Below are 13,139 nucleotides of genomic sequence, written 5' to 3'. Positions count from 1 at the left end.
CTGATGTAATCTCACGACTGTATTACTCAAGTTAAATAAATTAAAATAACATCATCTTGTTCAAGCCAGAAATTTTAAGTTCAAAAGCTAAGGGCTTTTCTTCTAGCTAGGTTCTGAAATGTATTTGAAAACATCCTTTGATGGTATTTAGAAAACATGCTATCAAAGATACATTCACACTTGGTTCATTGTCAGAGACTGCTAAGTTTTAAACTAGCAGATTACTAGTACCAAGAAGGCATAATTTTATTCAGTTTCAGTTTATTTGAAGAAATAGAAAAATAAACTGCTTTCATATATTATTAGAATAATATAAAATATGTGAGAAGGGACCTAGAAGCCATCTAGTGAATCCATTCCCCTAGTCCATGGCAGGAGATTACCTAGGAGGAGGTGTATGTCTATGCAGTTTCATGTGGCTAAGGTAAGCTTTTTTGCTTGTAAAAAGTTGCAGCATATTGGAAAGGTTAAGAAATACATAATGTATTTTTTTTAGTGGCTAAGCTGTTTATACCCTGCAGTTTCCATTGTATTTATTCTTCCTATAATATAAATCGCTGGAGACATACCATGTAATTTTAATTGTAATAACTACACCAGCCGAGAAAATGAAAGGCAGCTCTTTATGAATATTTAATCTAGAGAGAAGAAGATAGAAGCCACAAAAATGTTTAAGCATCTGTATGGGTTAATTAAATGCTGTCCATGCTTGACAGACTGAAAATCATTTCTGTGGCCAAATTTGCAAAATAAGCTGTAAAGAAAAAAAACAACCAGAAGGATAAGTTGTGCTTCCCTAAGATTTTTCTCCACTATGTTACTCACTTACATTTACAAAGAGACAAGTTAGCCCTTTAAAACCAAAGAAATTAAATGCTTTCAGTATGAGCTACTGTTCTGCTACTATTATCAACTATTACAGATAATTGAAATTCTATAATGAGTATATTTCACTGAAGATGACGTTTTCTAAAAATTGAACAATCTCCTTTCTCTTTTCAATTTCCCTTTTATGTTCTTCTCCCTGCTCCATGCTCTTCCCTGTTAGTGGGTAGCTGAAGGTTCCTTACACCACTGGGTGCCCACAGAAGTCTCACGCAGAACTTCCCTCACACATTACTGGGACACAAAAGTTTGCTGCTGTAAACAAGTGAAGGAAGCTGCTCTGCTGCAAGCACCTATATTGCAAGCAGGTAGCAGGCTCTGGAACAGTATAGGGAGAGCCTAACTGCATCCCAATGAATAATTTTGGCAGTATTGCTCCTAAACACCATCTTTGCCATTGTAAAGGTGAACTTTGCTTATTGGATAGAGAGAATTGTCGGGTATGAGAGCCCTGTAGAGCTGGTGGTGAACAATGTTGGAAACTCCATCTGCCTTAATATCCACTCCTGCACCTTTATGATTATGCTCAACAGTCGTGTACGTGTCTTCGCTAAAGTAGATGAGTACCTACCACAGATGGTAAAATGGAAAATGAGACATCAGCAAAATCTTGAAATGTAATTAAAATAATGATCTTTATTATTTTGTATTAAATTACCAAATCATTTTTGCTATGGCCCTGCAGCTGAAGGAAGTCTTGTTTGTTTATTGGTTTAACCTGATAAGCCTGAAGGGCATGTCGTTAGCTGCAAATAAACATAAATTCAAGGAGGGGAAATGGCCTGATTCATATTTAAAAATAGACAGAAAAATCTGATTAGAAAAATTGTCAGATGATAAATTAATCAGACTGGCAAAAATTTGATTGCCCAGAAGCCTGGTTAAGATGCAAATTTTGTCTGGCCAGGAATCCATCAGGTTTTCTGCTTGCTAGAAAGAGACAGCAGGGAAGATGAGTATGTGTTCCTTTGACATACAGCACAGTAACATTAAGCAGCTGCTCAGAGGAGCCAGTCAACAGAAAAAAGCATAGAAAGTAAGAATGAGACTGAGACTCCCTGAGCCTGGGGAAGAGAATAGCGCTCAATCGTCCGAGCAAAAGGACTGAAGGAGGAGAGCTTGAGCAGCGGTGTGCTGGTGGTTAGGGAGTAAGAACTGCTGAACCTTCGACTGAGTGTGAGTGTATCTTACCTGGAAAGTAAAAATTGGGACTGGGCCTTTTAATTCCAACCAGATGATTAAAAGCCATCTATTTCTGACAGAGAGAGCAGCAGTGCAGCCCTCCACTCAATGTGGAGCCAGCAGGGCAGCATCCCGTAAAGCAGGTGGCTGCCTGCTTACTTGCTTTGGGAATTAACATCAAAGAGAATCATTTTGTTCCAAACTGTGTCAGCGTGTGATCTTTTTTTTAATCTTGAAAGTTGCTGCAATCCAAATAAGTGATAAATACTGTTATAAATAACATTTATAAATATAATTGTTACAAATAACCTATTTATAACAGTAGGGTGCCAACATGAGCTTAAATTCTGCTGAAATTCTTTTATGCTTGTGGTGTCTCAGTGTAGATAGAGAAATATGAACTGCCCCACAACTCACTTTTAATTACCCTGAGAAAAATGATACCACATTTTGAAAATAAAGACACCTCTGGATTCCTGTCAGGCAGCCAAATTTCAGCCTATCCTTGACTTGGGCAAATATTATCCAGTGTGAAATTATTTGATGTATACAACATTGAAAGAAAGGTCTTCTGCTTTAGTACTCATGCAGTATAGCTTTTAAGCACACACTTTGCTCCTGTGTTCAGCCACTAAGTTTAAGTGTTAAGAATAACACTTAAGAAGTGTCAGTAATGAAACAAGTGGAGATGAGTTGCTTCTGGTTTAGTTAAAACCTGCCAGAATAAAAAAATATAGATTAAATAAAATTAGAATTTATGTTAGATTTCAAATCAAATGAAAAAGTATTTACAGATCTAGAAGGGTTTTGTTTTGTTTTTCCACAGCAGAACTAGCCTGTTGAAGAAACAGAATAATTTCAATCTCTAGCTATTCCAAAATATGATTAAGATAATATAATTTAGAACATATCTATATTCAGATTAGCAGTGGATGTGTCCCATGAAGATACTGGTTAGACCTAGCCTTGGTTAGCTTAGGAAGCCTGAAGAGGGTGGTGCAGGTGGGGTAAGTGTGAGCAGTTCTGGGGGTATTCAAATGACGGAGTCCTCCTTTAGAAAGAGCAGATGCTTGAGCTAGATCAGGCACTAGCAGTCCAGCTTACCCAGAAGAATTTTGTGAGCCTATGATACTGTATAATAAATGTCATAGACTCCCAGTCTGAAATCAGGCTGAAAAAGCAGATGCAGAAGGTGAAATGCATACACAGAGGACTAAGCTATTGGCTTATTTTGAATATAACAAGCAGTTTTCCTACTATACAAGAAATATCAATAACATATTTTATTGTTTTAATTCCAGGGTGATGATCCTAAGGAGACAATTTGTGTATATCTCAGCAGTTCGGTGTTGGATTTGGTCTGATGTGATTTTGTGAGCATTAAACTGCATTATTACAATAGAGAAATATTTTACACTTGGGGAGAAAAGGAAATGATTTTTCACACAGTGACTGCTACATTTCTGAATTTTGAGTAATCATTTTTTTAAATACAAAATAGCATTTATTTGGGAAATTCTGAAATTCCTGACTATTGGTTTAATTGTAGCAAAGCACAATCTCAGGATGGTGGCAATATGTGACATTCATCACGTTTTGCTCCTTAAAGTATCATTAAAACATTTTGACATAAGAACTCTGGTTTTATTAATATCACATAATACAGGCAATAGTCTCTGTATGGTAGCTGCATGAGTTGGCAGTGAACATTTTCAATTAAGAACTTGATCCTGTAAACACTAGCATTTGTCTACATGAGAAAGGTGATGAGAAGAACTACAGAGGAGTAATTAATTCAGAGCTGTGTCGTTCTTAGTTTGTCCCAGGGTGCACAGATGAAAAAATCCCTCAGGTTAGAGATAGTCAAGTGGTTTATGGGCTTTCATTTTGTGGGCAATGGATAATGCTGTGGATTTAATGGGATCACTCATGTGAATGATGTTAATTTTGTGAACAAGAAGGACCAGAGCTGTATAATTGTTTTTAAACCCCTCTTCTTGCTTGTGTTCCTGTCTAAGGTCCAGTTCAGCTCCAAATTAGGACAATAAACTAGGTTCCATGCAGCAATCCCCAGAGTCCTGGTAGGGCATGACTTTGCACACATTCCTGCAATCCCAGATCTGTATCTCGGGTGACATACGAGATGGACCATTCATTAGAAAAATGATTGGTACCAAACCTATCATTTCTTCTATTTCTTTTTCACCTAGCATAGCTCCTATCAATATGTGACTACAGATAAGGAAACTGCACTAAGCATTATTAGAAGAATGGTCCTCTTACAGTCAACCCCAAGGTCTCCTTCTATACCAGGACATATGAGAAAAGAACCTACAGTCGCTTAATTTAAAACCCATGCAGTTCTTGTTCTTTAAGTTTCCATATGGTCCAGGAATACCCGTGGAGCAACATCCTGCTACAAGAGAAAGTGAAATATCAGCCCAATGGATGGAATCACATTAACATTTACAGGAGCTATGACAGTTGTTCCCCTAGCTATGGCTGCTTGTATGTTATTGCTTATATGTTTTACTGCAGGGAAAAAACCCCAAACAAACAAACTAAAAAACCAACAAAAAATTTGTAATAACCAGTTTCTGTTAAGAGAAGAGTTTCAGTGGCTTTTTTGAGAGTCTATTGAATGATCAGTTCAAAAATAGAGTGTCCTCCCCCTTCTTTTACAGTCAGATACTGTCGGGTATTTTCTCCACTAAAACTCCTTTTGCCACTGTAGCATTAAATCCCCAATCAACTGATTTAAAGAGTATTCAATATTCCCCTCACTGAGGATTATATCTGCAAAAAAATCCTACTGAAATGAATTGAACCTTTTGAAATAGGTTAAAAAACCCTTCTAAACTGATACTTTATAAGAGCATTTCTATATTTTTGTAATATTTGAAAGTTTACCCTGCAGCAGTTTTATAATCACATAAATAATCCTGAAAGTATTAGAATCAATCGTTATGGTTCCAGGTCTGTTAGTTGAGACCCATTCAGCATCTTGATCCATTTCCAAGATAATGATATCAGAATCTAATACTACTCCTACCCAAGCAGAAGTGTCCACAAATCCTAGCTGCATGTATCAGCAATAAAGTAAATTTTTTTGCAAAATAAGGCTTTTAAAAAATAGATAGTGCTTAGGGGCATTGAATGACACCACTAATGCATGAGTGGACCTCTGGATATCAATCAGTAGGGCTTTTAACAGAAACAGACATCAGAATTGAGTCGATGGGTACATCTGTGTTACCAGCTGGTGACCAGAAGAGGCGGGCACAAGGGTTTGATTTACTGTGATCTGTTATGGTTCCAGCACCACATCCCCACATTTTGTCTTCACTAGCACTGAAATTTGTGCCAGTTTCTGGCCACAGGCATCTGCTGCTCATGTGCAGAGGGCTGGCTGCTGCAAGACCCTGTGTCCATGTTACGAGTGTTATGGATGATTGCCTACTGCAAGACCCTAGTTATAGATCAGAGTCAAATTTGCTCCCAAAAGAGCTCCTCCTACACCATAGATCACTCACGTAGGCTGTCCCTGAGTGTTTGTAGCTGGAAGCTGTGCAAAGTGATGTACTTGTCCTTTGGGTCATGCAAACAGCCTAGGTTGAGGAGAACCACGTCATATTTCATCCAGAGAGACAAAGACGCACCTGTGTTCAGGCAAGGACTGTAGTTTATTTGAGTCTAGTGTAGCGCAATGAGATGATCTTGGCTGTGTAGCAGCTACATGGTTTGACCTGGAAAAATTCATACATCTTTTAGAGACAGAGAGGATCTTGTGTTGTATCTAGAACAACTGCAAGTGCTTTGTGTGAACGTAGAGGTCATGCAAATCATTCATTGCTCAGATTAAATTCAGTGAACTATTCAGCATGAATAAAGTGGCAAAACCTGGTTGTGTGTAAGTAGAAGATGTGGAGAGGAGAAAATGAAATTTATTTGCAGTGGAGAAGCAACTTTTTCAAAAGTGTTTGTTAGCACTGTGAATGCAGTTAGCACTGCATTATCTCAGTGAATAAATGTATACAGTGTACCATGACACACCATAAAGAGCTGAAGTTACTGTGTGTCTGGACTATTTCTGTGCAGCTATGTTACTTGTAACACACTAATACTAATGTATTAGTAACTGGAAAGGTTATTGGAATACATTTTAAGAGAGGTTTAGCTGAGAAGAAGAAACCTATTCTAGTTTGCTAAGCCACTAAAAAGAGGTCTTAACTGAAGGAGTGTGATGTAGCACTCACAAATGAGAGCAAACAGAAAGCTCTGTAACATGGACAGACACTTTGACTTTTTGGTGCTGTTTCAGCAAAGTTTAAACTTGCCGTTGACCTGAAGACCTGACCCTCTATGCTCTCAAAGCTCTCAGTGATTTGTGTGGAGCACAGGATTGACAAGAAATGCGTGGAGGAATTGTTAACCTTTCCTACCCTTTCCTACAAGTACTCTTAACTCCTCATAGAATAAAAATATGCTCTATTAGACTTGAGATTAAGAACCTATTTTTAATGTAGCTTTCTCAGGCCTTGCTCCAGACATGAAGTTATGATGTTAGTTGCATCCACTTCACTCCACAGGAGTGCAGACCTTGTACTCGGCCTTATTATAGCTACTGCTGCTGTGTGCTTGGTGGCTAGGTCGTGTTAATTTGTGCACAGGCTGGGCAAGTTAATAGCGGTGTTTCTGTGTGACAAGGTACAGTTAGATTGATCAAGACTTGCTGAAGTACACTCACTGTGGGAAAGGATGTTTTCTTGGGTAGCCAAATAAATTATTTCTCATTTATTTTACATCTGTGCCAGGTTAATGATGAATAAATGGATTTTGTACCTGGCTGGGAATGTTTATGACACTTTTGCAAGACCGAGCCAAGTGCAGTTTTGATTAATGATTCTTGACTAAAGGTTAGGAAGGGCCTTTCGGTTCCCTCTACTTCACATGAGGAATAGTAATTTTTAGGGTTTGTGGGCCTCCAATGCTGTCACATGCTGTGGAATGAATATCGAGATTAAATAGTTTTCTAAAGATAGAAACACTGACAGCGTGCTAATAGTTCCACTGTACCTTTGCAGAGGCTGACAGTGTCCTTGCACATGACTGCTTCACAGCATCGTTAGATTAAAGCCTGCTTGGCTGCTTTTATTCCTTTTTCTCCTCTGAATCTTTAATGTTGCATCTTCCTTTAGGATCCAGTGCTGCCTCGAGTTGGTAATTTCTCTTCCCCCTGTGGGGCATTATGTAGTCCTGGTTAGTGTCTGTTAGGGAGTTTGTATGAATCAAACGCTGCTATGCTTGCAGCATAGTAAAACATACTTAAAATGGCTTGGTTTACATCTCAAGGCAGGCAGCATGGTGCCTATCTGGAGGTGCTAAATTTGGGCTGTAGCTCCATGGTGACTTAAGCTGTAATTGCTGGCTGCACAGTCCAGTCCTCGTTCTTGCGCTCCACCCCTTCCTTCGTGCCGTCTCTGGCCCCTGTCTGATCCTACACTGAGCTGTTTTGGCACACTGAGCCCGCAAAAACCTGACATGGCAGCAAAAAGAGAACATTGGTTCATGCCTACAGAGCCAGGGGAATTTCAGAGTCAAAGCAAAGGAGGGCATGAGACCATACAGGTGGGACTGTAGGGATACAGTGGGGGCCGTTTGTTATCTCCTGGCTGTTGCACAGGCCCAGTGGTCCCCTGAAACCTCAGTCAAGTCAGGAAGGTAGCATCTCTGGGGCCCTCCCCAGTCGGAAGGGAGAGACGAGCTCCTGCAGGAGCTCATCCGGGTGGGCAGGAGCCCATCTCTCCCCGCGTGGCACAAGGCACCTAAGGACTCTAGGTATCTACACTGGTTGATTGTTGCTCCCCCTTCTCTCTTTCCCATTACAGTCATTTTAACAAGCTGTCCACCATCTGCAGGTTCTGAAATGATAACCATAAAAACCTTTGACTGTAAATACTATTTCTCAGTTCACTGATGATAGTAAACTTGCTCGTTATTCAGCATGCCTATGCTTTCAGTCTCTGCTAATCACAGCCTCTCAAACAGCATCTGCAGAGAACAGAGCTGCACAAGGTCTGGCAGTTTTGAGACCAGTTAATCTCTCTTTGATTCTCTTTCCTTTGTACAGTAGGGAGATGTCTGACCATATTGCCATGCTTGACTCAAGATGAAATTCTCTGTCCTGTGTGATTCAGGAAAATAAACTAAATGATCTAGGTGACCTAGCACCTTCTGTGGGCTCCCCAAACTACTAGAAAAAAATAATCCTGTTGTTATGTATTATTTGATTTTATCCAGTGGGGATATCTGGATCGGTTAATTGGTCTGGGTTAATTGATCGCTTAGACCTTGACCCTGCACAGACTGCATGGTGGAGCTCCAGCCTGACACGGTGATCTAGCTTTAAAAAACATTTGACCTGGAGATCTTTCTCTGTCCTGTCACTCGCTCTCCTGTGACGAATCTGTGGAGTGAGATCCTGAACATCCGTGCAGTAGCTCCTCGGGTCTCGGGTCCACAAAGCAGATATCCGCTTGTGTACGGGAGTCTGTGTGGGATCAAGCCCAAGGAATATTCTGTGGAGTGCGTATTCTGAAGCAGCTTTATTTCAAACAGCTGATAGCCACTTGCTGCACACTGAAGCAGTAGACTTCTTACACATGAGCTTGTTAGTTAAATGTATCTTAGTTGGAAATATTCACAGGCAGGTAATCCTTCATCTTGTGGTACTTCAGCTGCTGATCTCTTTCATCTCTGGGTCTGCTAGCCAAGAACGGTAACAAAGAGATGTGTATTTACCATATAAAGCCTGGCTCTCTTGATTTTGAATTCTGTCATTTTAAGCAGGAACATCATCCTTCTCTGAATTTCTGGACAGTCAAGTTTCAAAGGCTGCTGATCTCTCAGGGTACTCTGGAGAAATCATTTGGGGCCTTCAGCTACAGAGCACAACGAGTGGGCAGATTTATATTTACTAAGCTTTGTTCCAGATTTTCATAAAGTATTTCTTAATTGGCTCTAAATTATCATAATGGTCAAGTAGAGCATGAAACAATCTGCAGCATGCCACTAAACAAAGGAACTATTGCTGTTATTTAGCGGTCTCCTTTCATAAAGTCGCATTTCAGAATACCTTCCCAGTCTGGGAACGCCAGCTCACCAGGGGAATGACCCCAGGTTACTGGGTTACCATCCACTGGTCCAGCCTGTCAGTATGCTCTCAGTGTCGAGCAAATTCAAGTAGTACAAGAGCTTAGCCCGATGGGAGTACATTAGCTTGGGTTTGCCATACACCAAGGAGCTCCACACAGTAATTGAACATTACTGTGGTGTGTGGCAATTTACTGAGCTCACACCCCTCTGTGTGTGAGCATCAACTGCCCGTCGGTGGCAGGTGTGGGCAAATACTGGTTCAAGGATGAAAACAGTCGGCTGTGCTGCTTTATTGCAAGTACCGGAACTGCTGGAATATTTTTTTAGCCCCTGAGGTTAAATATGAGGAGCGGCATCCTTGCATTGCCATCAAATAAACAGTCAGATATGTCTTTTGCTAAATCCTGATGTAGCTTCAGCAATACAGTACGCCACATCGGTGTTTGTTGCTGCACCTGGTACTGTTGCATCTTGTCTTTTTTTCATCCCACTTTTCTCCAGTGAGGGAGAAAACTCAAGACAGTTGTGTGATGGAAGTATTTAATGATCCCACCGTGAATTCATGGTATCATGGCAAGAGGCCGTCAGAATGAATCATGCTAATGGTTGTGACAGGACAGTGTAGTCTACGACAAGATTGCGGGTTTTAAATTGCTCACTATTCATTTTAGTCCCTGACAAGAGGAGATTCTTCACAGCAAGTCTGTAGTTCAAGAACCTGCTAGGCTTCTCAGCTCTTGGCTCAGCTGTCGGGTGATTCCCTAAAAACACCTCCTTCTTGGTGTATTTATTGTTAGTGCTTATGGTACAAACCCATTCTTAAATTCTCATGAAATTGAAGTATAATAGCTGAAATTTCTGTATGTTTTATATGCACATTTTATATAGTAGCTTCATATCTATTCTTTATGTTAATATTCTTAATATTATTTTCTTTGAGTATCTAGTTAAAATTATTTAAAATATTAGCGTAATATTTAAAATATTAGCAATAAAATATATTTTATGCTACCAGAGTAAACTGCGGGGGAAGTTACATAATGTCACCTTAAAAACCAGTTGGTACAACCCAAAATCATTTTTAAGGGTATCTGACTGATTTCTAGAAGGTTATTTTCCTTAGTCATTTGGACACTTGCTTCTGAGATTTACCTGTCTAAGGTGGGTCTAAGAAGCTACCTCTGCTTCTGATTTAGTTCAAGAACCACAAGTGAGAAGATAGGTGAATGGAGAGGTTCTACACGGGGCTGCTCCTAAGGGATGGCAAATACATGATTTTTCTTTTCAGAGACTGTTCCATGTGTCAAAACGTAATGCTGTAAAGTTTCCATGATAGCTTTTTGGAAACCACCAGAGTTTTCACTGTCTCTTAAGATGTGTATTGTTTGCATTCATTTCAGTTCCATTCTTTTCAATGCAATTGTCCAAGCAGAGCTCATCCCCCCTTGGAGCTGGTATAACTGTGCTCCTCCACATGTGCCAAGCTCTGTGTGAAGCTGCTAGTGTAGGCTCTGCGACTGCTGTTTCCAAAAAGGTTCTTTCAAATTCTCTCAACACTGAACTTACTGTGTTTTCAGATGTGAACTTGATATTGTCTGAGTAGAATGTGTGCAGCATAACATAGAAGTGTCTCTGCGCAGGATTTAGGAGGAGGCATGGAAAGCCCCTCAGTCGTGTGTGTGCTTTTATTACAGAAAACCAAGATGAAGTTGTATTGTTGAGTCATCTGTTATGGCTGATTTAATTTGTACTTTGTTTTCATATTTTAAGTGCCTAATGATTTTTTGTCAAGGAGGCAATCGTTTCACTGTTATAATGCATACTTAGAATTCTGCACTTGTTACCTGTTCTGTAATAGAATATTTTTGCAGTTTCTGCTTGGAAATAAAGACTTATTAGGCATAATTGTGATTTTTTTTTCCTTTTTGAATTCCTGAGACTTAACAATCAAAAATATGTCTTCTGAGACACAGCAGTGTAGAAAATGCGTTAGTGTGATTCCTCTACAGCAGTGTTAGCAGCTGTCAGTAGAAATATGGGCAGTACCGGGGAAAAGGCAAGCAGTGCTTAAAAACAGGTATGGGGGTTTGGGGCATTGGTGTATGTATAAATGTGTATTCTTTAAATAATACCTTCGTGTCATTTCAGTCTTTTGCATTCCTGTATGGAAACACAGTTAACCATCTTCCTTTGTTACTTCTAATGACTTGAAATATTTTTTAAATTATTTATTGAAGAAAAATCAAACAAGGAAAGGAACCAAACAAGAAACAAAAATTGTTACATTTTTTCACTAAAAATAGCTATTGAACTTGAAAACACTCTCTCAAAATAACTGAACACTTTGAAAACAGTGATTAACTGAAAATGTTAAAACCACTGATGCAAAAGTTTTCGTACAAAATACTGACCATGAGTACATGTCTAGTAGATGTGCATCTAGTAGCCCTTTAGACATGTTTCAGTGGCTTGTTTATGTGGGTTTTTTCTTTAATAAGGTTTTGGTTGTAGGACACATACACAGATACTTGTAGTGAACAAATTTCAAACAGATGAAGTTCAGAGAAAGCATTTTCCCCTCAAAGCATTTACTTTTTACTTCTGTACAGAAGGCCATATAGCTTCTGCGCTGCTTAATGTGACTTCTCCAAATAGAAGCTGACTGTCTCATCAAATCAGGTCAAATATGTACACGCAGCTGTTTTGTGATGTGGACTATTATCCTTTAGGGCCCTCTAGGGACTGAGCTTCAATTGCCAAATTTTATTGCAGCCAGAACAGAGGATTAGAACTGAAAGTTGTTATTTGGCCCCACAGACCACCAAGTGGCTTCTGCCCAAAGATGAAGATCTGGGTCTTTGTGGCCTCTCTCCTTCCCATAGCGTGTCAGTCTTTCGTATATGATCAAAACCAAAGGGTTTCTTTTGTTTGCTGTGCTAACAGCTGGAATTGTATATATAAGTGATGCAGATGCAAATGTGTCCTCATAATCTGAGTGATTTCTAAAGCAGAATTGTGATTTCTAGCTGTGGAACGAAAGCGTCTTAGAATGAGCTTACCCATCTCAAATATTTAGCTGATGAACAGCTAAACATTGAAAGAGCAGCACTGCCTGGTGATTAGGACTGCTTGGTCCAGGTACAGAATAAGGGAGTGCTGCCGCAGACAAAGCATTGCCTCTTCCTCATCCCCTGCTTAGAAGGGGAGCAGTCTGGAAAAACCTGGCTGGGCAAGAGGAGGGCAGGAGGGAAGCAGTTATGCACTGAGGTTATGCCTGTCAAACAGTTGTAGGGCCTCTGCATCACACCAAGCACAAACCATCCTCCTGGGGGCAGAGCATCTCCCATGAAGATGGCGCTCCTGCTATGGGAAACACATGGTCCCTGGTGCTAGAAAGGCTTAAGAAGGAATTTTCCCAGGAGCAACAAGATTCTGCAAGACCAGGTTAGGTTTTCCTCCTGCCTCAAAATACAGTTAGCAAAAGCGTCATGTGAAGATGTTGCAACATAAGGGGACTGGGTTAGTCCAGGAGAAGAGAATGGCCAAAGACTAGTCCACCAGCTGAAAGCCATGGCAGTGGGCTAGGGGAGCTGGGGTCATGGCCATCTCACAGCTAGAAGCTGGAAAAATGCACATATGGGCTGAGGAAGACCATCAGCATTTTAAAAAGAGGCAGGGGAGGGAATCGCCTCCTCCTCAAGGATCCCAGTATGCCCATGTTCTGGTATCTGAATGTGCCTGGGTTCTGAGATAACATATAAGTTTTAGCTTGCCTCTTCCATGCTGTATCAAGTGCCTGTGTCGTCCCCACTCTGTGGCCAGAGCCAATTAAGAGTGGATAGGAGCGTTAAGGTCTCATGGCCTGTGCAGACTGATAGATGGAACCATCTGGTTAATGGAGATACCATAATGAAAGC

At 40.2% G+C, this 13,139-nt stretch overlaps 1 protein-coding gene across 1 annotated transcript in view; it reads left to right on the top strand.

Annotated features, from left to right (window-relative positions):
- The window catches only part of ST8SIA6 (ST8 alpha-N-acetyl-neuraminide alpha-2,8-sialyltransferase 6), a 45,742-nt gene extending 34,625 nt beyond the window's left edge, over positions 1-11,117 (top strand). Inside the window, exon 9 of the mRNA XM_072854399.1 lies at positions 3,369-11,117. The gene's annotated coding sequence lies outside the window, so the exon portion shown is untranslated. The remainder of the gene's footprint in view (positions 1-3,368) is intronic.
- Positions 11,118-13,139: the final 2,022 nt, after the last annotated feature.

The sequence above is a fragment of the Ciconia boyciana genome, chromosome 2 (genome assembly GCF_034638445.1).
Source record: "Ciconia boyciana chromosome 2, ASM3463844v1, whole genome shotgun sequence".
NCBI classification, from domain to species: Eukaryota; Metazoa; Chordata; class Aves; order Ciconiiformes; family Ciconiidae; genus Ciconia; species Ciconia boyciana.
Note: the sequence above shows the minus strand (reverse complement) of the source record. Positions and strands in the feature narration are given on the sequence as shown.